Raw genomic sequence first — 26867 nt, forward strand, 5'->3', positions numbered from 1 at the left:
CACTAAAATTGTGTTTTATTCAGTTGCTGTCAGACGGTCCACAAGTAAAAAAAAAAAAAATTTTCAATATACCGTAATATTAGTGTCTGTGTTTTGCGACCGCACTGCAAAACCGTGCGATTAGTAGACGAAGGACGTGTCTCTCCAATGGGAACCGAAAAATGATCGCAAGGTCACAGGTCAACCGATTCCTCCACAGAAAAACACGTCTGATATATTCTATACGACACTGGTGACGGCATATGCGTCACATGACAGGAATATGTTGTCGACCCACCTAACTTGTACACTTGGCGAATGGGTAAAAAGATTCTTCTACCTTGTCCGAATTAGGTTTTCTTATGGATGTGATAATCACTTCCAAAAACGTGATGAAAACATAAGAGTTTGTCACATAAACTGCAACAAATGAATGCAACAGTTTCACAATCGCACAGTTTTCCCTGTGCTCTGTCATAACATATGTTTTTAACGTTTTCAAATTTTTTCGTGTGTAGACCGTCAAATCCTGCATCTGTCCAAGCAAATCTGAACATGTCCTAGAATTTTGGAGAGGAAAGTTAATTATGTGTGAGTGCCTGAACTGAAAATTATATGAAAATAAAAAACTTTTCACTCGAGGGAAGGTTCGAACCAAGGACTTCTTCTTCCGCAGATGCTCACGCTAACCGCCGGACCACGGCACTTCGGAGCTCACGTTATCCTTGATGTTACCTATCTTCGCATGGACTACTCAGTTTGTATATTTTGCTTATTTTTTTCATCGTTCCATACAACTTCTTCCTGTTTTCTCGATTGATCTGTGTTCAGTTTTTCAAGGACTATCCACTGTGTCAACTTATAACTAAATCTGAGGGGGGTGCGATGGGGAGGTTCCCTCGTCAGTTACAGAGCTGCACGTAGTTGTACTAGTAGGCGGCAGAGGTCAGCAGTTGACGGACAGTGCTAGCAGTCGTAGTCAAAACAATGTTGTAAAGTTATGTTTGACTAATATTTAATGTATTTGCATAATTATAATTGTTTTATATGTGTAGTAATTAGCAGTGTGAGTGTTGTATGAGTGAAGAAGAACAGAAGTAAATGAAAATTGTTTTGTTTATTCACGAAGTACCAGTTGAACTATACAGGGGATTTACTATAATTAAATGTGCAGTCAGTTTATGGTACTAATAAATCCTGAGTAGAACACAAATTAATCGGTAATTTCAGGAGGAGTAATTTTATATTTGATACTTTTCTAAATTTATTTATTTAGCAATTGCCATAGAAAGAAATGTTTTACTATGATTGGTCACTGAAGTAAAGCGCAGGTTAGTGCGGGATAATACCCCAACCTGATTTGCTATTTGTGATATCAGCCAATCAGAAAAATGCAGGCTCGCGCCCATCTATGCTGGGAACAAAGCCTTTGGTGTGATCTAGGTCAGTCGGGGCTGAGGGTTCGAACTAGTAACATCTCATTGAAAGCAGCTCCGACGAAAGTACTATAAAATCAAGGAAAAATGCTAATTACGAGTTCGCGAAGTAGTACAAAGCGTACTTAAGTGAACGGTATAGTGGAAGTCGTGTGGAATTTCGGACGGAATATCAAAATTATTGCTTTAGACTGTTAGTTAAAACCACGTGGCGTGTTGTGCGATCTACGACTGGAACAGATATTACGTGTAGAGCAGAGTGCACAACATTTGAGCGAGCATTTTCATAACTAAACGATCCAGTGAACTCTATTAACTTCGGTGACGTGTGTAAATACCATAAACTGGCTACGTGTGTGATTGTGGTGTGCGTGTGAACTTTACATTGTGTATCCACTTAGTACGAACTTGGCAGTAATAACTGTGATCTTTATCGTAAAAATACACCTGAAAATGTACATTGCCAAGTTAAAACTTTTATTTCAGTAGCTGGCTACATCCAGTTTATCGGACAATTCTGTGTATGTTGCGACCTGCAGTAGACAGTAGTGGTCCAGTATTTTCTACTACAGCTTCTAGCTCGACAAATGAACATTGCTGGACATTGGCAGGGCGGTAAAAAGTAACGTACCGCGCCGCAACTTATACAGATGGCGGTAGTACCACGTACACAAGGTGTGGAAAGGCGGGGTGTTGTGTCTAGACAAGACAGCCTAGACACAATGAGAGGAAGCCGAAAGGCACGCGCTTAAACTCACGCAGGCTGGCGTGAGGTCTGAAACAGGATACGTAATGAATGCTATAAAGAAAAGTACGTAGTTTCTGGAATACTTAACTTTAATCCACATTTGTAGAACATCGCTCTTGATGATACATTAATAGAATCTCAACATCAATTGAATACGGCGCCTTGCTAGGTCGTAGCAAATGTAGCTGAAGGCTATGCTAACTATCGTCTCGGCAAATGAGAGCGTATTGGTCAGTGAACTGTAGCTATGAACGTCGGCTGTACAACTGGGGCGAGTGCCAGTACGTCTCTCTAGACCTGCCGTGTGGTGGCGCTCGGTCTGCTATCACTGACAGTGGCGACACGCGGGTCCGGCGTAGACTAATGGACCGCGGCCGATTTAAAGGCTACCACGTAGCAAGTGTGGTGTCTGGCGGTGACACCACACGGGGTATTTGCAAAGCTCTCATTTGCACCAGGTGATTAATGTTTCCGACTTGATTACTGCCGTACGACGGGAATCGTTAGGGAATACAATATTCCGAGATCCACAGAGTCTGAGTGTACAGAGAATACGAAATTTCGGGCGTTACCTCTCACCACGGACTGCGCCATGCCAGATTCAACATCAAGATCTGCTTTCAGCTCCAATAGCAGTGAAAACAGGAGTTAAGCAAGGCTGCGTGCTCTCACCGATACTTTTTAACATACTACTTAATCTTGTAATGGCGCCAGCAATAGATAAAGTGAGAGGAGTAAAATGGAACAATGGGGCACATCTAGAAGACCTTGGTTTTGCAGATGACCTTTGCCTTCTATCCCACAGCCTCAGTGACATGAAAGAGAAGCTAGAAGATCTGAAATCTGCAGCGAAGGAAGTTGGCTTGAAAATTAATGCCCATAAAACTAAAGACATGTGGGCAAATGATAACAGCACTGCAGAGATTAAGCTTGGGAGCCAGATAATTGAAAAGGTGGATAAGTTTTGCTACTTTGGAAGCATTATTACACCAGATGGCAGTGCAACAGAGGACATTAACAGCCGCATCAACAAAGCAAGAGGAGCTTTTACAACTCTACGCTCTATCTGGAGATGAAAGGAAATATCACTAAGGACAAAATTGCGGCTATTTGAAAGTAATGTAAAATCTGTGCTCCTTTATGGATGTGAAACATAGAAAGTGACAAAACAGTTAACCCACAAGCTGCAGACATTCAACAACTGATGCCTGAGGAACATCCTGGGGATACGGTGGCCAGATGTCATCTGTAACGAAACTCTTCGGGATAGAACAAACCAGAAGCCAATTGAGCTGCAAATCAGAAGCAAGAAGTAGAGATGGTTAGGACACACTCTTAGAAGGCCAAATGGACATATTGCGAGAGAAGCACTTGACTGGATCCCGCAAGGACGACGGAGACGAGGCAGGCCCCAAATGACATGGAGACGGTCAGTTGAAGCAGAAGGCCATCAGCAAGGAATAGGATGGGAATAAATGAAGATACTAGCAGAAGACAGAACAAGAGGGCGAGCCTTTGTTGCAGCCCTGTGCTCCACATAAGGAGTTAAAGGAATTAATAATAAAATAATAACGGTCAACGCAGTGTCCACTAAGACCAGCTTTGCGTAGAGTTGTCAGTCCTAATATACAAGCATCATTCACTGATATAAGCGCAAAAATCAATGTGTGGCGCACATAAGTCACGACAGTGTGGTGAAACTTGCCGTTACATCTACATCTACATTTATACTCCGCAAGCCACCCAACGGTGTGTGGCGGAGGGCACTTTACCTGCCACTGTCATTACCTCCCTTTCCTGTTCCAGTCGCGTATGGTTCGCGGGAAGAACGACTGTCTGAAAGCCTCCGTGCGCGCTCTAATCTCTCTAATTTTACATTCGTGATCTCCTCGGGAGGTATAAGTAGGGGGAAGCAATATATTCGATACCTCATCCACAAACGCACCCTCTCGAAACCTGGCGAGCAAGCTACACCGCGATGCAGAGCGCATCTCTTGCAGAGTCTGCCACTTGAGTTTATTAAACATCTCCGTAACGCTATCACGGTTACCAAATAACCCTGTGACGAAACGCGCCGCTCTTCTTTGGATCTTCTCTATCTCCTCCGTCAACCCGATCTGGTACGGATCCCACACTGATGAGCAATACTCAAGTATAGGTCGAACGAGTGTTTTGTAAGCCACCTCCTTTGTTGATGGACTACATTTTCTAAGCACTCTCCCAATGAATCTCAACCTGGTACCCGCCTTACCAACAATTAATTTTATATGATCATTCCACTTCAAATCGTTCCGCACGCATACTCCCAGATGTTTTACGGAAGTAACTGCTAACAGTGTTTGTTCCGCTATCATATAATCATACAATAAAGGATCCTTCTTGCTATGTATTCGCAATACATTACATTTGTCTATGTTAAGGGACAGTTGCCACTCCCTGCACCAAGTGCCTATCCGCTGCAGATCTTCCTGCATTTCGCTGCAATTTTCTAATGCTGCAACTTCTCTGCATACTACAGCATCATCCGTGAAAAGCCGCATGCAACTTCCGACACTATCTACTAGGTCATTTATATATATTGTGAAAAGCAATGGTCCCATAACACTCCCCTGTGGCACGCCAGAGGTTACTTTAACGTCTGTAGACGTCTCTCCATTGATAACAACATGCTGTGTTCTGTTTGCTAAAAACTCTTCAATCCAGCCACACAGCTGGTCTGATATTCCGTAGGCTCTTACTTTGTTTATCAGGCGACAGTGCGGAACTGTATCGAACGCCTTCCGGAAGTCAAGAAAAATAGCATCTACCTGGGAGCCTGTATCTAATATTTTCTGGGTCTCATGAACAAATAAAGCGAGTTGGGTCTCACACGACCGCCGTTTCCGGAATCCAAGTTGATTCCTACATAGTAGATTCCGGGTTTCCAAAAACGACATGATACTCGAGCAAAAAACATGTTGTAAAATTCTACAACAGATCGACGTCAGAAATATAGGTCTATAGTTTTGCGCATCTGCTCGACGACCCTTCTTGAAGACTGGGACTACCTGTGCTCTTTTCCAATCATTTGGAACCCTCCGTTCCTCTAGAGACTTGCGGTACACGGCTGTTAGAAGGGGGGCAAGTTCTTTCGCGTACTCTGTGTAGAATCGAATTGGTATCCTGTCAGGTCCAGTGGACTTTCTTTCCTCTGTTGAGTGATTCCAGTTGCTTTTCTATTCCTTGGACACTTATTTCGATGTCAGCCACTTTTTCGTTTGTGCGAGGATTTAGAGAAGGAACTGCAGTGCGGTCTTCCCTTAATGGGCAATGGCAGCAGACGGCCGACGCGAGTGCTTTTGATACCAGCGTGACGTCGCCTGAACGTCTCTCCTAGGTTTGTAATTACATCGATAGGACCCTGCACGACTGGAAAAGTGTGGCCCAGTCGGATGAGTCCCCATGCAGTTGGTAGGAGCTAAAGGTAGGGTTGGAATATGGTGCAGATGCTATGAAACCGTGGACCCAAGTTGTCAACAAGGCACTTTGCAAGCTGGTGGCGACTCCATAACGGAGTGACTGTGGGTGCATGGTTCGGGGTTCTCTGGTCCAGCTGGATGGATCATTGACGGGAAATGGACGATGCAGAAAAAGCCAACATGCTCATGTTGTATGAAATTTGTAGGGAGAATGCAGTTTATTCGTCTGCGGTGTATGCTCCAAGATGTCCCAATAGACATCTACATATATACTCCGCTAGCCACCAAGCGGAGTGTGGCGGAGTGCACAATTCGCGCCTAAGTTATATATTCCCCCCACTGTTCCACTCGCGGATCGCGTGAGGGAAAAACGACTGTCTGAACGCCTCAGTACGAGCTCTTATTTCCCTTATCTTTGAATGATGATCATTACGCGATCTGAAAGTTGGCGGTAATAATATTCGCTCTACATCCTCGGCGAAGATCGAATTTTGGAATTTAGTGAGCAGCCCCGTCCGTTTAGCGCGTCGTCTATATGCAAGTGTGTCCCACTTCAAACTTTCTATGAGATTTGTAACGCTCTCGCGATGCCTAAATGTACCAGTCACGAATCTTGCCACTCTTCTTTGGACCTTCTCAATTCCTTGAATCAGACCCAACTGGTAAGAGTCCCATACAGACGAACAATAAGACTGGATGAACTAACGTATAGTAAGCTATTTCCTTTGTTGAAGGGCTGCATCGCTTCAGGATTCTACCAATAAACCGCAATCTAGAGTTCGCCTTACCCGTTACTTGTGTAGCCTGATCATACCATTTGAGATCATTTCGAATAGTGACATCCCGATACTAGACGGATGTTACCGCTTCCAAAGACTGATCATTTATTTTGTACTCATACATTAATGGGGATTTTCGCCTTGTTATACGCAGTAGGTTACACTTACAAATATTGAGAGATAACTGCCAGTCATTACACCACGCATTTATTTTCTGCAGATCCTCATTGATTTGTTCACAACTTTCGTCGATTCTACTTTCCTATAAGCTACAGGATCATTGGAAAACAGTCTAGGGCCGCTGTCAATACCATCAACCAGATCGTTTATGTAAGTCGTAAAAAGCAGAGGACCTATTACGCTGCCCTGGGGCACACCTGAAGTTACTCTTGTTTCTGTTGAAGTTACCCCGTTCAGGACGACATACGGCTCCCTGTCTGTTAGAAAACTTTCTATCCAACCGCATATGTCATTGGATAGACCGTAAGCGCACACTTTTTGTAACAAGCGACAGTGCGGAACTGAGTCGAACGCCTTTCGAAAGTCGAGAAATATGGCATCAACCTGGAAGGCGATACCTAGAGCCTGTTGTATATCATGCACAAAGAGGACCAGCTGTGTCTCGCATGACCGCTGTTTCCTAAAACCGTGCTGGTTTCTGCAGATGAGCTTCTCAGAGTCTAGAACAGTCATTATGTCTGAACACAAAATATGTTCCATGATTCTACAGCAAATCGATGTCAGTGCAATTGGCCAGTAATTATGTGCATCCGATTTTCTTCTCTTTTTATAGATTGCTATGACCTGGGTCTTCTTCTAGTCCCGTGGAACGTTCCGCCGTTCCAATGATCTCTGATAGATGACGGATAAGAATGTTGCTATATTTGTAGCATAGTCAACACAAAATCCTACGGGGATACCGCCTGGGCCAGATGCCTTTCTAGCGTCTAAGGATCTTAACTGTTTTACAATCCCAGACACAAGTGATGACAGAACAAACTGATGTTCTTGCTGCCGTTGCACTTCATCCGTACCTTTGCTCCCGCGCAATCGCACAAGCAATGGGCACGAGTTAGGCTAGTGTTCTACGCACGCCCCATCCACATAAATGCCATCCCTACCACATCTCTCTCCATCAAGAACTTATGAGAGTCGTGTTAACTTCCGCACGTGAACATTAAGACAGGGTACTCTTCATGTACATCTACATCCATACTCCGCAGTCCACCTTAAGGGGGCGTGGCAGACGGTGCACCGTACCACTAATACTCATGTGCTTTCCTGTTTCACTCGCAAATAGAACGAGGGAAAACCGACTGTTTGTATGCCTCCGCATTAGCGCTAATTCCTCGTATCTTATCTTCGTGGTCCTCATGCGCAATGTATGTTGAAGGCAGCAGAATCGTTCTCCATATTTTCCTAATAGTGTTTCTCGAAAGGAATGTCGCCTTCCCTTTAGGAATCCTGAGTTTCCGAAGCATCTCCGTAACACTTGTATATTGTTTGAACTAAAGGTACCAAATCTAGGACCCAGCCTCTGAATTGCTTCAGTGTCTTCCTTTAATCCCACCTGGTACCAATCGTAAACACTCGAACATATTCAACAATAGGTTACACAAGCGTCCTATAAGCAAACTCCTTAACAGATGAACCACACTTCTCTAGAATTCTGCCAATAAACCGAAGTCGACCGTTCAGCTTCCCTACCGCAGTCCTCACATGCTTGTTCCATTTGATAACGCTTTGCAACGTTTCGCCCAGATATTCAAACGACTTGACTGTGAAACTTCCTGGCAGATTAAAACTGTGTCGGACCGAGACTCGAACTCGGGACCTTTGACTTTCGCCGTCAAGTGCTCTACCAACTGAGCTACCCAAGCACGACTCACGAGCCGTCCGCACAATTTTACTTCCGCCAGTACCTCGTCTCCTACTTTCCAAACTTCACAAAAGTTCTCCTGCGATACTTGCAGGACTAGCACTACTGGAAGAAAGGATGTTGCGGAAACATGGCTTAGCCACAGCCTGGGGGATGTTTCCAGAATGAAATTCCCTTTCTTCCAGCACTGCAGGCGAACTTCTGTGAAGTTTGGAAGATAGGAGACGAGGTACTGGCGGAAGTAAAATTGTGAGGACGGCTCGTGAGTCGTGCTTGGGTAGCTCAGTTGGTAGAGCACTTGCCCGCGAAAGGCAAAGGTCCCGACATGAATGTGTCAAGCAGTACACTACTAATGCTGTATTGGGACTTTCGTTTTTCCTACTCAGCCGCATTAACTTCCATTTTTCCACATTTAGAGCTAGCTACCATTCATCACACGAACTAGAAGTTTAGTCCAAGTCAGCTTCGACACCTTGCAGTACACCACGGGTTCATCAGCGAAAATCCGCAGATTGCTGCCCACCCTCTCTGCCAAATTATTTATGTATATAGAGAACAATAGAGGTCCTGTCACACTTCCCTGGGCTCTCCTGACGATGCCCTTGTCTCTGATGGACGCTCGCCATGGAGGACAACATACCGGCTTCTATTATTTAAGAAGTTTTCGAACCTTTCACCTATCTGTGAAGTTATTACACATTCTCATACCATCATTAACAGCCTGCAATGTGGCACTGTATCAAACGCTTTTCGGAATTCTAGAAGTATGGAATCTGCCTGTTGCTCATCATCCATAGTTCGCAGTATATCATGCTGAGTTTAACTCGAGCGACGCTTTCTAAAACGATGTGATTCGTGGACATAAGCTTCTCGGTCTCAAGAAAAGTTATTATATTCAAACTGACAATACGTTCAAGGATGCGACAGCAAGCCGATGTTAGGGATATTGGTCTGTAATTTTGAAGGTTTGTTCTTTTGCCCTTCTTACACAAAGGAATCACCTGCGCTTTTATCCAGTCGCTTGGGACTCTGCGCTGTGCGAGAGATTCGCGACAAATGCAAGATAATGGGGCAATGCCGTAGAGTACTCTTTTTAAAAAACGGAGCTGGTGGCATTTATTTTCTTGAGTTGTTTCTCTGTGCTGGGGATCCTTACTATTACATCCTCCATACAGGAGCCTGTTCGATGGTCAAATGACAGTATATTTGCACGATTCTCCTGAGGGAACGATTTCGTAAACGTGGAGTTTAAAACTTCAGCTTTCATTTAGCTGTCATCAGCTGATACACCAGACTGGTCAACAAGTGACTGGATGGAAGCCTTAGACACACTGAGCGATTTTACATAAGACAGAATTTTCTTGGGTCTCCGCCAAAACTTTTGCTAAAGTATGGCGGTGGTAGTAGTTGTATACTTCGCACATATATCTTCTCACAGACCCACGAATCTCTACTACTCTTTGTTTGTTGTCATTTGCGGCACCTAGAGTGCAGCAGCCTGTTTTTCCTTAGTAGTTTCCGAATCTCGTTATTAACCCATTGTGGGTATTTTCCGCCCTTAATTCACTTCCAAGGCACATAATTCTTCAGACCACGACTTAGAATCTGCTTAAACTTTGTCCATAATTCCTTTACATCCGTCTTACCGGAACTTAGTGATGTCAATTCACGGTCTAGGTGGGATGCTAGCGACTGCTTACCTGCTCTTTCTAGCAGAAACACTCTTCTAACTAGCCTTCTTAACTGATTTATTAACTTCCATAAACATAGTTGCTGTAATGATATCATGTTCGCTAATCCCTGTTTCTGTACTGACGATGGCCGGCCTGTTTCCAGCTACTAGGTCTAAGATAGTTCCACTGCATGTCGGCTGCCAAACTGGTTGCTCAAGACAGTTTTCAGAAAACGTGTTCAAAAGTACTTCGCATGACTGTATGTCTGTAACCGCTGCAATTAATCCGTCGACATCCCCGTCTATACTCGATAGGTTCAAGTCGCCTCCAATTAGCAGTGTATGATCTGGGTATTTATTCGCTATTGACCGTAGACTCTCTCTGAATGACTCTAGAACTGTCACAACAGAGTCGAGTGGCCAGTAAAAATAACCAACAATTAACTTGGTTTCACCTACACCTGTTGTACGTGAACAGATAACTTCACTGTCACACACAACTTCGACCTCAACAGAGACGATATTTTTGTCAACTGAAATGAACACTCCCCGTCCTATGACCTCTAATCTGCCTTTCCGACGTATGTTGCATGACTTGCTAAATATCTCAGAGCTTTCCACTTGGGTTTCAGCCAACTCTCGGTTCCGGGAATATCTTGAGCCCGAAAATTTTTACGAATACTTCGACCATTTACCGATAAAATTTGGACAGTCGAAGTGTCTACTCTGAACGCGGTTCGACTTCCCTTGCTGCGTATTGACTGGCGAGTGTTAATCACAGTACCTCAAACTACCGCCTAGCCTAAGAAACCCTCATGTCAACTTCACAAGTACTCTGCTACCCGAGCTCCATCCTATGTGTAGAGCACCCTTGACCTATCAAGGGAAGTCTTATAAATCCCCAACCGACAACATAGGTCTGGAAATCCACTGTCAAGACCGTCACAGAGTCGACGAACTTGGCAGATGTATCATGTATCTTCTTTAGTGGTTAGGCTACATTTTAAATTTCCTGGCAGATTAAAACTGTGTTCCGGACCGAGTCTCGAACACGGGGCCTTTGCCTTGCGCGAGCAAGTGCTCTACCAACTGAGCTACCCAAGCCGACTCACGCCCCGTCCTCACAGCTTTAATTCCGCCAGTACCTCGTCTCCTATCTTCCAAACTTCACGGAAGCTCTCCTGCGAACCTAGCACCACGACCGGGGAGTGAGTCGTGCTTGGGTAGCTCAGATGGTAGAGCACTTGCCCGCGAAAGGCAAAGGTCCCGAGTTCGAGTCTCGGTCCGCAACACAGTTTTAATCAGCCAGGAAGTTTCATATAAGCGCACACTCCACTGTAGAGTGATTATTTCATTCTAAGCTACGTTTACCAATGATGGTCAGGTAAAATGGCTCTGAGCACTATGGGACTTAACATCTATGGTCATCAGTCCCCTAGAACTTAGAACTACTTAATCCTAACTAACCTAAGGACATCACACAACACCCAACCATCACGAGGCAGAGAAAATCCCTGACCCCGCCGGGAATCGAACCCGGGAACCAGGGCGTGGGAAGCGGGAACGCTACCGCACGACCACGAGCTGCGGACGATGGTCAGGTAAAGTGCCCAAACATGCACTATTGGCCTGTCGACGATACCCTTTGGCTTCGTCAGGTGGTTCATCAGCATCCACGGAGTGTAAATGTGTGGTGTGGGATAGTGAACCATCCGTCATAGGCGTTTCTTACAGACGGAACTCAGAACGCGCACAAGTATCGCATCCTTCTAACAGATCATCTTCCACGTACGCTAGAAAACATCACGCTGCATACTAGAAGCAAATTTTGGTACCAACATGATGGCTGTCCAGGCCATAGTGCCCAAAACATTTACAAATCACTGGAGTCAATGCAGAGGACCTGCACCTTGGCCGGCCTATTACCCGGATTTGACGCCTGTAGATTTTTTTCTGTGTGGAGAGCTGAAAGACAATGTCTACAGGGGCCATATCAACAATGGCCTATGATATGGGTCGACGAATTACTGCAGCCCGCTCGGACGTCTCCGCTGATGTGATAGCGTGTGTGCAGCAGTCGTTCTAGACCAGAGTGGAAGCGTGTATTGCCGCTGCTGGCGGTCATTTTGAACACAACTTGTGATGGTCACTTGTCTCGTTATTGGTCAGAGTCCACATAACTAGTGCATGCATTTATGTCGTTCTATAGTGCTTGCTATCACGGGTATTGTACAAGTATCGGTGTGGTAACTTTTCAAAATAAGATATCTCGTAAAGGACTAGCACTAGAATCCTGCAACAAACACCAATGACATTCTAATTTAACCTACATTCAGTTTGTTATGTCAATGGGCAATGTTCCATTTAAAAGGGTGTATGTTTGAACAAAAAATTCAATTTTTAAGCATTTATGCTGTTTAGCAAAGTCTCTCAGAGAATATGCAGACAGGAGACCATTGCTCCAAAAGAAATGCTGGAGTTGAGATATCTTCGGAGAATCGCAATTCGATTACGCTTAACCATGGCACCGGAATAGGATCGTAATCTGGACTTACTTCATTTCTTGCGGGTTTACACGGAGCGCACGCTCCTCTATGCATATTTATTTTGAATCAGTTGTCTCCTATCTTGCGTATTTCCAAGAAACTTCGTTAAACAGCAAAAAATACGCCTTCAAAACGTGAGAGGTCTTCCCGTAATTACAACAGTGTTGTCATAGTAGGTTAGTTTCTTCATCATTCAGCAATGAATGAGTAGCTTCTTTTTTTCCTTTTGAGTGAACCTTCACTGAATCAAGCAGGTGTTGAGTAAATATTTCTCGTCTTTTATTGAACTTACTAAATGTCAAATGGTTCAAATGGCTCTGAGCACTATGGGACTTAACTTCTGAGGTCATCAGTCCCCTAGAACCTAGAACTACTTAAACCTAACTAACCTCAGGACACCACACACATCCATGCCCGAGGCAGGATTCGAACCTACGACCGTAGCGGTCGTGCAGTTCCATACTTTAGCGCCTAGAACCACCCGGCCACTCCGGCCGGCTACTAAATGTCCATCTTTATTTTACGTGGAACGTACACGACTCACTAATTTTGTTTCATATTTATCACTGAAAGAGACTTAAAATGTTGTATATCAAGTTCTTTTCACATGAGTAAAAAATGCCAAAACGTTCATGGGATTGAGATACAAAGTTGAACTCATATATAGAAACAGCCACGAAAATCTGTGTTTTTGCATATGTATAATCATGATATCATGTCCACGTATTCTCCAGCTAGAAACGATTCCCTGGAATCAGTACTCTTCCTGAGAGTAAAATTCGCTTTTCTATGTTCTACTGTCGTGTTACACGATGTAATACACCATGCGAGCCAGCACATAGGATTATTCCATATGACCTAGTTTAACCACTCAGGCTGAAGAGACAGTCTCGTTGTGAGCTTCTGGTGACACGAGATGCAGTCATCCGAGAAGGTGAAGCCGGCACCGTTATGTGCGACTGTCTTGGCTGCCTTTGCAAACCTCGTATTTCCACTTATTAAGAGAAATAATATTTTACACATCATCCGGCGTTACCTCCACACTCGTTTATCATACAAGAAAATAAGATAAACCGAAATTTATGAAGAGACAATACTTAGGCTTCAAATTCGCAAGGCGAAAATTTCTACTATCGTTATATCTTTTCATAAACAGCACTATATATTTTTAATTTTTATAAACGGCGTTAAAAAATAAGATTGCAAACCCTAATAACGGTGAAGCCAGTCTAAAAAGAGGCTTCAATGAGTATGTGGAAAGGCTGTAACGTAAGGAAGAAAGTCTGAAACGTATTTGAGAATAAAAGAAAAAAGAGGGGTTCCACAGGGGACAAAGCAACAAGTTTAAATTTCCGGTCACTCAAATGATATCTTTCTGCAGACTACGTAGCCTTAAGCTCTCATAGTCTACATCTACATGGCTGTTCTGCGGTAGAGGGCTCACCGAACCACCTTCGTACTAACTCTCATAATTCCACTCCCGAACAGCCCGCGGAAATAACGAAAACCTATATCTTTCCCTACGATCTTTGATTTTCCTTATTTTATTGCGATGGTCGTTTCTCCCTATATAGGCCGGCGTTAACAAAATATTTTTAGTTTCGGAGGAGAAAATTTGAAATTTTGTGAGAAAATCCCACCGCAGTGAAAATCGCCTATGTTTTAACGATTTCCACGCCAAATCCTGAATGATTTCGATGACTCTCTCTCCCCTATTTCGCGATAATACAAAACATGCTGCTCTTCTCTGAACTTTCTCTGTGTACTCCGTTAATCCTATTTGGTAGGGATACCAAAGTGTTCTGTCAATAAAATGCAGTCTTTTGCTCGCCTTTCCCACAACATTTTCTCTGTGTTATTTCCAACTTAAATTGTTCTTAATTGTAATTCCTAGGTATTTATGGAATTTACGGCCTTCAGATTGTACTAATTTATTGTGTAACCGAAGTTTAACGGATTCGTTTTAGCACTCATGAAGATGACCTCACACTTTTCATTATTTACGGTCAATTGACAATTTTCGCGCCATCTCTTTGGATTTTCTACCATGTTTCGAGACAATACATCGAGCATATCAATAATCCAGTTGGATTCAGTACTGTACTGTAGGCCACCTGCAACCGGCTGGATATAATGGCTCACAGGTCTGACAGAGATGAGCGATACCATCTGCAAGGGATCCATGCCTCGTAAACTACTGACATGTTCAGTTCAACAAACAGTTAACTTCTGCTGAATCGTTTGTCTTGGATAAATTGACTGCTGTCATCTCAAATATTCATGCTGTACAAAAACTATGTACACAGAATTGTAGGAGATAAAAAGAAACACATTTATATGTAGCAAAATATCATATGTTCACCGTTCCCTCGCTATGAATTCATGGAGGTTTTGACGATAGTGATGTTCAGACACGGTGTTCAAACTGCAGTGTGATGAATAATTTTTTATAGAGAAGCTGCTGAAAATGTTTGTACTAATGTACAACTGGCACCTGTGAGCTAAAGATCATGTAATACGTACGCTCAAAACAACCAGGTGTTTTACCTCAGCTTTAGCCAAATGGGCAACCAGATCATTGTCACATGAAAAAAATATATGTCCTCCGAACACTCCAAAGTTTTGTGCACGTAGTTTTCTTACATCGTGTAAATATGTTATGCGTGTGGTGTGTAACTTCCTGTTCAGGAAGTGTATGATCAGTACGAAACAATACCCTAGGCTCTCTTTCGTAATAGCGACTAGCGTAGCGTTTTCCGTCCATTCCACGAACTTGATGATGTCGCAGCATTAGTGAATTAATACCCTGTGGACAATATTTTACGAGAGACGCATAGAAATTCCATTACCTAATCACTATCTCGAACCGCAGAACAATGAACCACTTCCATCGGTGATAGTGGAATATGGGGTAAAGTCTCATAAACTGTACCACTTCCAGATTTTACTTAAATCTAATATATATTACCTAAATGTAATGCTGAAACTGTGCAGACCATTCTCTCAGACACGTATGCTGAAAATTTCGATAACAAATTTTCTATAATTTAAAAGATATAGGGTACTAGGTGGAGCGGTGGAAAGTGGCACAATTTACAATCAGGTCTTCTAAATTGTACCATCGGTATTATCAATCGTACCAGTAACATTTTTCTCAAATATAGCATGAAACACAGAACTCTAATGAGTATGGCAAACCCTTAACACTCATTAACTGTGTAAAACATCACGCTACTTTTGGAAACCTGCTGCTCATTCAAGTTTGTAGCTATCACAATAAAATAATTTTTTCTTTGCATCTAATTTCGAACTCCGGGTGTGGGAACATACATAACAACTGAGGATCTTAATTATTTCTTCTGCCATTTCAACCTCGCAGATCTTGCACAACTAGCTTGAAAACGTATTGCCACTTTTGGTTTAGCCAGTTTTAGTTTTGTTACGCCTGTTTTTGTTTTTCTCACATATGATGATGCTCTGTTTCTTATTCTTTTTTGTAGACTTGGACCTTCTGACACTCTCCCGCTACACGTTTGTTTTGTGCGTGTTGCAGGATTGAATGCGTAATTTCCTCTAGTTTGTCCTGATTGTTCTGGGAGTTCCTGTCCTCTCATTTCGTCTTCTTCATTTGTAAATTCAGCTTCTGCTTCTGGTTTAAACTCAGGCGTCCTGAATCCAAATCCCGAAAGATGTATCGGTTGCAATGGCCGGACGACAGGTTTTGAGAAGCCACTAACAGCTGAACAATCCTTGTCAGAGTAATATTTCTGTCAGGGTTTGAGCGAAGGTATTTCTCAGTTGCTTCTTTGCAATAAGCTACAGGTGGCTGAATCTACAAACGATTAGTGGCAGTAGCCTGTGAGTAGTGTGTGAAGGTGTTCAAAGCCTGTCTATACCATTAGCTCTTGCTAAACCTATAGCATGCAATAAATGTAGCAATAGAATTGTTGGAACTATTATTAATGTTTCTATGCTATATTATGGCTGAATAAGTATAGTTATATGATATATAAATTACAAATAAACTTCACATGTATGTAGGAGTACTGATGCCTAGCTTCACAAATAAATATTTATTTCTTCAGAGCAGAAAATAAACTTGAATCACTCCACGCCAAAATTACCAACAGTCTGTCGAACTGATCGCGTACAACAGCTGCTTACAACCTAATACACTTTCTATACAGAATGCGGCATCTCCATGCAGATAATTTGCTATCTATGTTGGTGGGACAGTTTAAAAGGCAGTACAGTTTATAAGACTTTACCGATATAGTGAGGCTGAACAGCACCAGTTCATTTGGTGCAGTTCACAGCAATGTGTCAACAGAATGACTGTGAGGTATTATTGCGCGGCGAGTAACGTCCATGGCTGAAATTCTCTTGTCAAAATTTACTCTTCTCATGCTATCTTCTTTAACGTATACATTACGACGCCACTTTTGATCGAATGTGCATGATACTCGACTTTTGCGGAGGAGCTCTGTACTTTTTTTACATACTTTCCAATTATTACAGTCTCGTTATCCTTTATGAAGCTGTTGGGGATATATTGTATGTTCAGAATATCAAAACTCCAGAAAGTTAATCCTAATACTTCAGTTAAACAAAAATGGATAAAAAGTAATGAAACTAACGCAAATTATATTGCACACTGACACAAGAATTTGTTATTATTACACACAGTACAAATTACAGTTTATGCTTATACCTTTGTAAATAATTCGGAATGTATCTTTGTTGCATGAATATCTTTAGTAAAGAGACCGTGCAAGAAAAGCGTAGGCAGCAGAGGGGAAGATAGCCAGTCACGTGGTAGACACACAGTTAGTTGAAACTTGTTGTTCGTTGTGTGAGAAGCTTGTTGGCACTATTTGCTTGTGACACAGTGTGAAACACGATGTATATCTTTCAGATTTGACTGTTACTAATATCGAAATGGAAGTCAACGTCATCACGAAGGTGCTTGGGCTATTTTTGTACGGAACAAAGAAACAAGAAGATGTGCCTTTTAATCGTGAAGTCAAAATCTACACCATTATTAAGACGATGTCAAAGGTATAAATTTCCCTTGAACAACGCTGTCAATATAGCTCATTAAAATTATTTGTCGAATGTACTCCTCTCGAATTAGTTTATTCGCAGAACCTATACATGCCATCATAGATAAAACATTCCAATAATAGGCCTAGCATAATGAGAGCTGAGTACATTTCATCATAATCTTGTTTGTGCTGTGGTGGGCGGTTATGGGAATGTAAAACTGAGAGAGGATACACGGAATTGGGTGCCTAGCTTAAATTCCTTAACAGAAGAGACTGATCACCATAAAGAGTTCCGAATACCCTATTCTGGTTACCATGCGGAGCAGTAAGGTGTCAGGTTTGATCAAAAAGTAACCGTTCGAAGACCACACTAATCCCTTAGCTGTTATTGCTCATATTTCCGCACCGCATTAGCACTGGGTTGCGTATACGCTGCAGCAACGCTCTCGCACGGAAAGTTTATGATCGTCCCATCAACGAAATTGGACATGCCCATTTTCTGATTAAATCCTTGTTCAGAAAACTTATTTCATCGTCAGGGTAGCTTTGCCTACCTACAACTTGAGCAACACCGTAGTAACGCATATTGGTGGCCTAAGACAGCAAGGCCAGATAGAATAAAGAAAAATAATAATAAAGCTACTGGTAGTTCACAATGCGACTAAGAGTCGATTAAAGCTGGCACAACATCGTTACACTTGACAGTCACATACTAAAAATTAAGTACCAACCAGTACAAGAGACTATTTAAAATTTCATTGTTCTTCAGTTTATCTGATAAATCTTTGTGAAAGCGTTACATCGACTTGTACGCGAAGCTATTGACTGAAGTACTGACAAGAAAGAGCTTTAACTGTTGGACATTTTATCCCTCGTTTTCAGAATATTTTTTTTCTTTGTGAGTTGTATTTTAGCTTCGACGCCATCCAACGGGGTAAAAGTGGTTAATTCACAGCTGTTGGACAGATGTGGGACCGGGGCGCGTCCTTAACCGATTGGGGGGGGGGGGGGGGGGGGGGAGAAGTAGGCAGCCATTTATATTCGATGCTTCCTCCCTTTTTCGGGACAGACCTTTCCCCAGAGTTTAATTTTCTCTGGCGGAGTCCCTATACCGTGTATTTTGCATTAAGGCTACGTGTGCCACGTTTCAGAAGCAATTCCGGTAAAAGAGGGGAAAAGGGCGTGCAGCAAGATTACTTCCAAACGCTTCTCGCTACCTTTTAAGGGGCGGCTTCCTCTCATGGTGGCGTCTGTAATTAAAGGAAGTTAGAGCGCCATGTTGCTGAGAGATTCTAGCGAAATGGGCTTATCTTCTTCTAATCTGCATTACACTGAATGAAAGTGGATTGCGAAAGTGTTTTAAAGGTTGACTTTATAACCCTAATTGCCGATTTTCTAGCGAAATGTGACAATTTTCAGCTATTTTATCACTACGTAGGTGGAGGGTGTCATAAAGAAAAGGTGCACCGATTAACATACTGTTGTGGTCAGTATGCAAAATCACTGTCAACGTACGATTACTACTAATACAACGTTTGGGTGAAGATTGCCCAACAGCTTTATTTACTCGTTTTCTTTGTTTTTTTTTTTTTTTTTTTTTTTTTTTAGTTGCCGGACTTAAATCGATAAAAGCAGGATTGTTACAGCATCACTTTGTTGTCCGCCTGTGTGTTTGTTCGAGTGTTAAAAAACTTTTTTCTAAAAAGAGGACACACATGTTAAATTTTGTCACAAACTAAGGTCTACAGTTCCTTGGGGGTGCAAAAAATTGAAGCTTCTAAGTCTCTGCAATCAAAAGATACGACCATTTATGTCACGTACTTTTATACACGAAAAATCTGTTATCAGAACTTACAGGGTACATCCCGCTGACGTAGGATCTTGAAATTTTACAACAAGCAAGTTTTCATAGTGTAATGAAAATAAAAATATCGAAAATTGTTGATTTGTAACTACACCACACGAAAGAAAAAATTTTGGTCATTTGTTATCAGACTGCCTGTCTATCCGTCCGTCCGTTAAGACTACTTTTCCTTAGAAACCGGTAGACTTGCCAAGTTGAAATTTTATTTCACGTACTGAGGTTTATAGTCCGTTGGCGGAGTAGTAAATTTATGCTTCAAAGTCATTGCAACAAAATGATACGGCCATTTACGTCACATAAGAACCTATAGGCTATTTTTAGTTGCTCTAGAATCATTGAATTTGACAAGAAGTAAGGCTTCACTGTATAGTTAAAGGAAAAAAAAATCAGAAAATTATTAATTTTCTTGTAAATGCATCTCGATATATATGGGTTGTTTCAAAAAGATTCATGCAAATTAATATCATTAAAAGAATCATGCGAGTTGACACGCATTATATCTTTTACCTGCAAGAACATAAATCATTCGAGTGCTTTATACAGTTGCGTTTAGAATTAAAGTTTTCATTTTATTTGCACGGTCGTCCTCCACTGCAACCACGACAAACATCCGCCTGACATTGTCTCGTTCCACACTTACGCCAGCATGTATGGAGTTACTGCTTTGACTTCTGGTGCTATAAGGCTTCGCATTTCTTTTAAAGTTATTGGAAACAGTCTTTAATAAACACCTACACAAAAAAAACACATGCCGTAAGATCAGGTGACAGGGAAGGCAATGTGAAATGTGTGCACGACCACTACATTGTGGGCGTGTAGTGCCGTACTCTCGACGAGAATCTCGTCGCACATTTTTCATTGAAACGCAACTAGTGAAATGGAAAATGAAAAACGTCAGTTGCATTGAAGATTGTGCTAAATTTCAAGGTTCTGTAAAACTTCGCCAATCTGGGCATTTTACGTTCTTTTAAATTTGGCATGCTTTATTTTGTTGCCTCTGCAACAGTGTCCTAACGTCTTTTGTGTACCACGGGGGGATGAGCACCATTTCTTATTAATTTATTTGGTGTATACTTCTCAAATGGCCAACGCTGTTGCCGCAGTGGTAACACCGGTTCCCGTTAGATCAACGCAGTTTGTAACACCATAGCTCTTATGCTGTACGGATTTATTTTACTTTTGTTTCATTTAATGTTGTAACATTGAGTATCTGTAAATGTGTTTGATTGAACAGATAACACAAAATTGTATACTCTTTTCTTTGTCAAATCTTTGATGTCGTGATTTGATTCTATGCAAAGTAGTGTATCTGCAATTTAAAATCTTTGTCCCATTTGGAGGGAACAAAACTTACTGTATATGATTGTAATTTTGTGTGAATAATTTTTTGTAGACATGTTAATACACTCCTGGAAATGGAAAAAAGAACACATTGACACCGGTGTGTCAGACCCACCATACTTGCTCCGGACACTGCGAGAGGGCTGTACAAGCAATGATCACACGCACGGCACAGCGGACACACCAGGAACCGCGGTGTTGGCCGTCGAATGGCGCTCCGTCTCCATGAAGCTGGGCTACGGTCCCGCACACCGTTAGGCCGTCTTCCGCTCACGCCCCAACATCGTGCAGCCCGCCTCCAGTGGTGTCGCGACAGGCGTGAATGGAGGGACGAATGGAGACGTGTCGTCTTCAGCGATGAGAGTCGCTTCTGCCTTGGTGCCAATGATGGTCGTATGCGTGTTTGGCGCCGTGCAGGTGAGCGCCACAATCAGGACTGCATACGACCGAGGCACACAGGGCCAACACCCGGCATCATGGTGTGGGGAGCGATCTCCTACACTGGCCGTACACCACTGGTGATCGTCGAGGGGACACTGAATAGTGCACGGTACATCCAAACCGTCATCGAACCCATCGTTCTATCATTCCTAGACCGGCAAGGGAACTTGCTGTTCCAACAGGACAATGCACGTCCGCATGTATCCCGTGCCACCCAACGTGCTCTAGAAGGTGTAAGTCAACTACCCTGGCCAGCAAGATCTCCGGATCTGTCCCCCATTGAGCATGTTTGGGACTGGATGAAGCGTCGTCTCACGCGGTCTGCACGTCCAGCACGAACGCTGGTCCAACTGAGGCGCCAGGTGGAAATGGCATGGCAAGCCGTTCCACAGGACTACATCCAGCATCTCTACGATCGTCTCCATGGGAGAATAGCAGCCTGCATTGCTGCGAAAGGTGGATATACACTGTACTAGTGCCGACATTGTGCATGCTCTGTTGCCTGTGTCTATGTGCCTGTGGTTCTGTCAGTGTGATCATGTGATGTATCTGACCCCAGGAATGTGTCAATAAAGTTTCCCCTTCCTGGGACAATGAATTCACGGTGTTCTTATTTCAATTTCCAGGAGTGTATGTGCAAATGTTCTGTGTTATTCAATGCGTTTGTTTGCTGTTATGTAAACTGCTGATCCTCACTTACGAATCTTAGTAATTTTGTGTATAAAAGGTGTAGTGGTTCCCCTCGGGAATGGAACTGTGTAGCGCGCGCAAATTGTGGTTGGCCTAGGTGGAAACGGTGGAACTGATAGTCAGTCGGAGGCGAGCTACGAGTCGGGGACGAGCCAGCAGTCCGTGCATCGTCATGTAAAAGATGCATATGGTGCTAGTTCTGAGAGAGGCTTTTCCTGCTTCTTTCCAAGGCCTCGGATGGATGGATAAATAGCTGGAAATATTCTGGAATTTGTATCTGCCGTCGCCACCAAGAAATGACAGAGTCCAGCAATTCTGCCTACAATTCCACCTACCAACATGCAGTTGCCACCACATTGCGCAATCATTGCAACGTAATATTATAATGATGTACAGTGAAGGATCAGCTTAATGGATGTGCTAATGTGCTGAAATATAAGGTAATATATATCTGAATTTATGTACCAACCTTGACTTTTCTCCTCATTATAACACCTGTCAGGTTCCTCTCCGTTTAAGCTAAAGTGATATCCGAGTGTCCTTACTAAAAGAAATTAAAGCCTAGAGTTTTGCTAATTAATGCCTCTTGAACTTAGTAAAAAGAAAGTTAATGTTAATGTGGTAAGAGAGTGAGTTAGAGTTAATGTTGCTTGCTGAAAATAATTTTCTTAGTAAAAATGCTTATTAATGTGTTGTTGCCAAATTCAAAGTAAAAGTTCTTAATACTAAGACTTATAAAGTTTTGCTTAGTAAATGATCACATTACTACCTGTTGTTAATCGCAGAAAGTAAGTATCTTACATAAATGTTAATTTTATGTCTCATGGTACTAAAAGTGGAAAATTGCGTAGTAGGAAATTATATGTTCATGATTACTAAGCGTTTGTCTCTCTTGTGTGCATATTAACAGTATAAAGACCACTTACTTTGTGTAAGCCCTGAAAGTAATAGTGTGTTTCGGTAGCTGTTATAAATTGGCAAATATTTTGTGCTGCTCTAATTGTTAGTTTCAACCTTACCGTAAACATATGTATGTGTCAGAGTTAATTGCACTCGCTTGTGGTCAAGTATAGGTTGTGTTTACCCATTAGAGTTACTAATAACTATTTTCTTGAATGAGAATGTTAATCATTTTCTTGCCTAGTTAGGCTGGCGACCGTTTTCTTTATCAATTAAACAGTGTAGATAGGCAATATTTCGTTTGTCACTGTTTAATTAGTTACGTAATTCTGACTCTCACTTCCAATAAGCCACCCCATTAGGAATAACACGGTCAAATTAACAAAATTCCTCTCAGAGGGTAACACTGTTCTGTTGCTATATACCATAATTGCTATAACAAAATAATTCTGTTTTGCAAACTGCCTCCAGTTTTGAGGTTAAGGTATAGCAGTAGCAGACGAGAGTGTTATACGTGGCTTTTCCGTGACAGGACCAATTGTTCTGTTGGGGCATACTACGTAATAAACCAAATTTGGTATTTCATAGTACAAGCTACGTAAATGCTGTTGCAGTGTTATAAGTTAAGCGCTGTCAGGGTTGGATAGCACTTGCTTGGGTCACTGTCCGAGTCTGCAGAGTCCTGTTGGCAAGCGGGGTGCACTCAACCCTTGTAAGACCAATTGAGGAGCTACTTGCTAAGAAGTAGCGCCACCGGTCTCGGAAACTGCCATACGGCGGGGAGAGCGGTGTGCTGACCACATGCTCCTCCAAATCCGCATCCAATGACGCCTTAGGGCTGAGGTCCTTACAGGTGGGCCTTCAAGGCCTGTTCGCACGGTGTTTGCTTGAGTGTTTATGTCTCAAATGCCGATGATAGTATTTCTTTGAATTTAAACTGCATATGGTCTTCGGTTAGTCAGATAGGAAGGATGGAGACTGTGTCTATAGAAGGTTGGTTGGTTGTTTGGGGCAAGAGACCAAACAGCGAGGTTATCGGTCTTATAGGATTAGGGAAGGATGGGGAAGGAAGTCGGCCGTGCCCTTTCAAAGGAACCATCCCGGCATTTGCCTGGAGCGATTTAGGGAAATCACGGAAAACCTAAATCAGGATGGCCGGACGCGGGATTGAACCGTCGTCCTTCCGAATGCGAGTCCAGTGTGCAAACCACTGGGCCACCTCGCTCGGTGTCTACAGAAGGCGTCAAGCGAACTTCCCTCTGCTTTTTTGAAGAGGTATAATTTGCTTTTATTTTGGTGGATTGTGATGTTGCGATAGTCACTATCGCTACAGTGATCTATTGATCTTGTGGCCACTAAAACCTTGTACTTTGTTTTTGAGTCATCAGTCTTCTGACTGATCTGATGCTGCCACCCACAAATTCCTCTCCCGTGCCAACCTTTTCATCGCACTGTATCAGTTGCAGTATAAGTCTTCAATTATTTGCTACATCTGTTACAATTTCAGTCTTCTTCTGCAGTTTGTTAAACTCTTCAGCTCCCTCTAGTACCATGGAAGTTATTCCCTCATGGGTTAACAGATGTCCTATCATCCTGTACTTCTTCTTTTCAGTGTTTTCCATATTTTCTATTGTCATAATGCACCCTATGCACAATATTATTTGTTGCTAAGAGATCTAGGCGAAATATCCTCAGATTCAAGAAGAATATTATAATTCCAATCCCAAAGAAAACAGGTGTTGACAGATGTGAAAATTACCGAACTGTCAGTTTAAAAAGTCACAGCTGCAAAATACTAACGCGAATTCTTTACAGACGAATGGAAAAACTGGTAGCACCCGACCTCGGGGAAGATCAGTTTGGATTCCGTAGAAATGTGTGAACACGTGAGGCAATACTGACCTTACGACTTATCTTAGAAGAAAGATTAAGAAAAGGCAAACCTACGTTTCTAGCATTTGTAAACTTAGAGAAAGCTTTTGACAATGTTGACTGGAATACTCTCTTTCAAATTCTAAAGGTGGCAGGGGTAAAATACAGGGAGCGAAAGGCTATTTGCAATTTGTGCAGAAACCAGATGACAGTTATAACGAGTCGAGGGGCACGAAAGGGAAGCAGTGGTTGGGAAGGGAGTTAGACAGGGTTGTAGCCTCTCCCCGACGTTATTCAATCTGTATATTGAGCAAGCAGTAAAGGAAACAAAAGAAAAATTAGGAGTAGGTATTAAAATCCATGGAGAAAAAATAAAAACTTTCGCCGATGACATTGTAATTCTGTCAGAGACAGCAAAGGACTTGGAAGAGCAGTTGAACGGAATGGACAGAGTCTTGAAAGGAGGATATAAGATGAACATCAACAAAAGAAAAACGAGAATAATGGAATGTAGTCGAATTAAGTCGGGTGATGCTGAAGAAATTAGATTAGGAAATGAGACACTTAAAATAGTGAAGGATTTTTGCTATTTGGGGAGCAAAATAACTGATGATGGTCGAAGTAGAGAGGATATAAAATGTAGACTGGCAATGGCAAGGAAAGGGTATCTGAAAAAGAGAAATTTGTTAACATCGAGTATAGATTTAAGTGTCAGGAAGTCGTTTCTGAAAGTATTTGTATGGAGTGTAGCCATGTATGGAAGTGAAACATGGACGATAACTAGTTTGGACAAGAAGAGAATAGAAGCTTCCGAAATGTGGTGCTACAGAAGAATGCTGAAGATTAGATGCATAGATCACATAACTAATGAGGAAGTATTGAATAGAATTGGGGAGAAGAGGGGTTTGTGGAACAACTTGAAGAGAAGAAGGGACCGATTGGTAGGACATGTTCTGAGGCATCAGGGGATCACAAATTTAGCATTGGAGGGCAGCGTGGAGGGTAAAAATCGTAGAGGGAGACCAAGAGATAAATACGCTAAGCAGATGCAGAAGGATGTAGGTTGCAGTAAGTACTGGGAGATGAAGAAGCTTGCACAGGATAGAGTAGCATGGAGAGCTGCATCAAACCAGTCTCAGGACTGAAGAACACAACAACAACATCAACAACAAGAGATCTAGTATGTTTTCGCAATCGTTACACTTCGAATGGGCTTCTGTCAACCGGAATACATTAGTAAGTGGTTCCTTTTACCGACCCTCCGACTCAAGTGAAAAAAGTGCAGAACATTTCAACGAAAACTTGTGTCTCATTTCAGATTTGGGACCCACTGATGCAGTATGTTTATGGTGGACAGTGACTTCAATCTACCCTCTATATATCTGCGAAATACATTATTTACTGCTTTTATTGGAAGAGTCACTCGAGAGTCATTATCGAATATGAAGCTAAACAAATATGCTTCGAATGAGCAGCACTGGCCAAGGATCTGGAACCGTCATGTTAAAGACGTGCTCTGAAGCCGCAGAGGGAATGACAGTGTTGTAACGGGACGACGAAGTCCACTCGTCCCAGGCGACGCTAGCAACAAAGGCCGCCAGCTAATATCAGCCCGGCTTGCATTCCGCAGCGCGGTTGGCGCGATTTCGTGCAGCAACCCGTTTGCAACGCAAATCACGCCGTTTTGTTCTTTTGCGCACTTACTGGCATTCCTCCAGCGTCCGTTAATTAGGAAACGCTGGCCGTCTCCTCTCCTCTGAGATGATCTGATAAGTAACCTGCTCCCTACCTCCCACGCGCCGAGGCCTTGGCCGCTCGGCCTGTGCGTGACACCACACGTCCAGCTCTCAGGGCATGCTGAACAGGTACTCCAAAATGGTTCACCCATACTGAACGCGGGCATACAGGTCCTGTGACGTCACCCTTTGTCTGTGACTGTACAGCACTGAGAGGTGGGAGATCTTACGCCGATGTTTAGGAGTGATTATTATTATATTTTGCGAAAAGCAACAGGTCTTTATTGTGCTTATGTGGTCGCGTTAAATGCATCGTGGGCAGTATATTGTATTTCTGTGGTCACGTTATTTGCATCATGGGCGGTATTGACCTCTTAATGAGTCAACAGGAGATGATTTGTTTAAAAAGAAAGAAAAAAGGCGGACAGTTAAATAACAGGAAACAGTTACAAATCAACCCAACTTCCATACACAACTATAT

The sequence above is a fragment of the Schistocerca piceifrons genome, chromosome 2, assembly GCF_021461385.2.
Source record: "Schistocerca piceifrons isolate TAMUIC-IGC-003096 chromosome 2, iqSchPice1.1, whole genome shotgun sequence".
In the NCBI taxonomy this organism is placed as follows: domain Eukaryota; kingdom Metazoa; phylum Arthropoda; class Insecta; order Orthoptera; family Acrididae; genus Schistocerca; species Schistocerca piceifrons.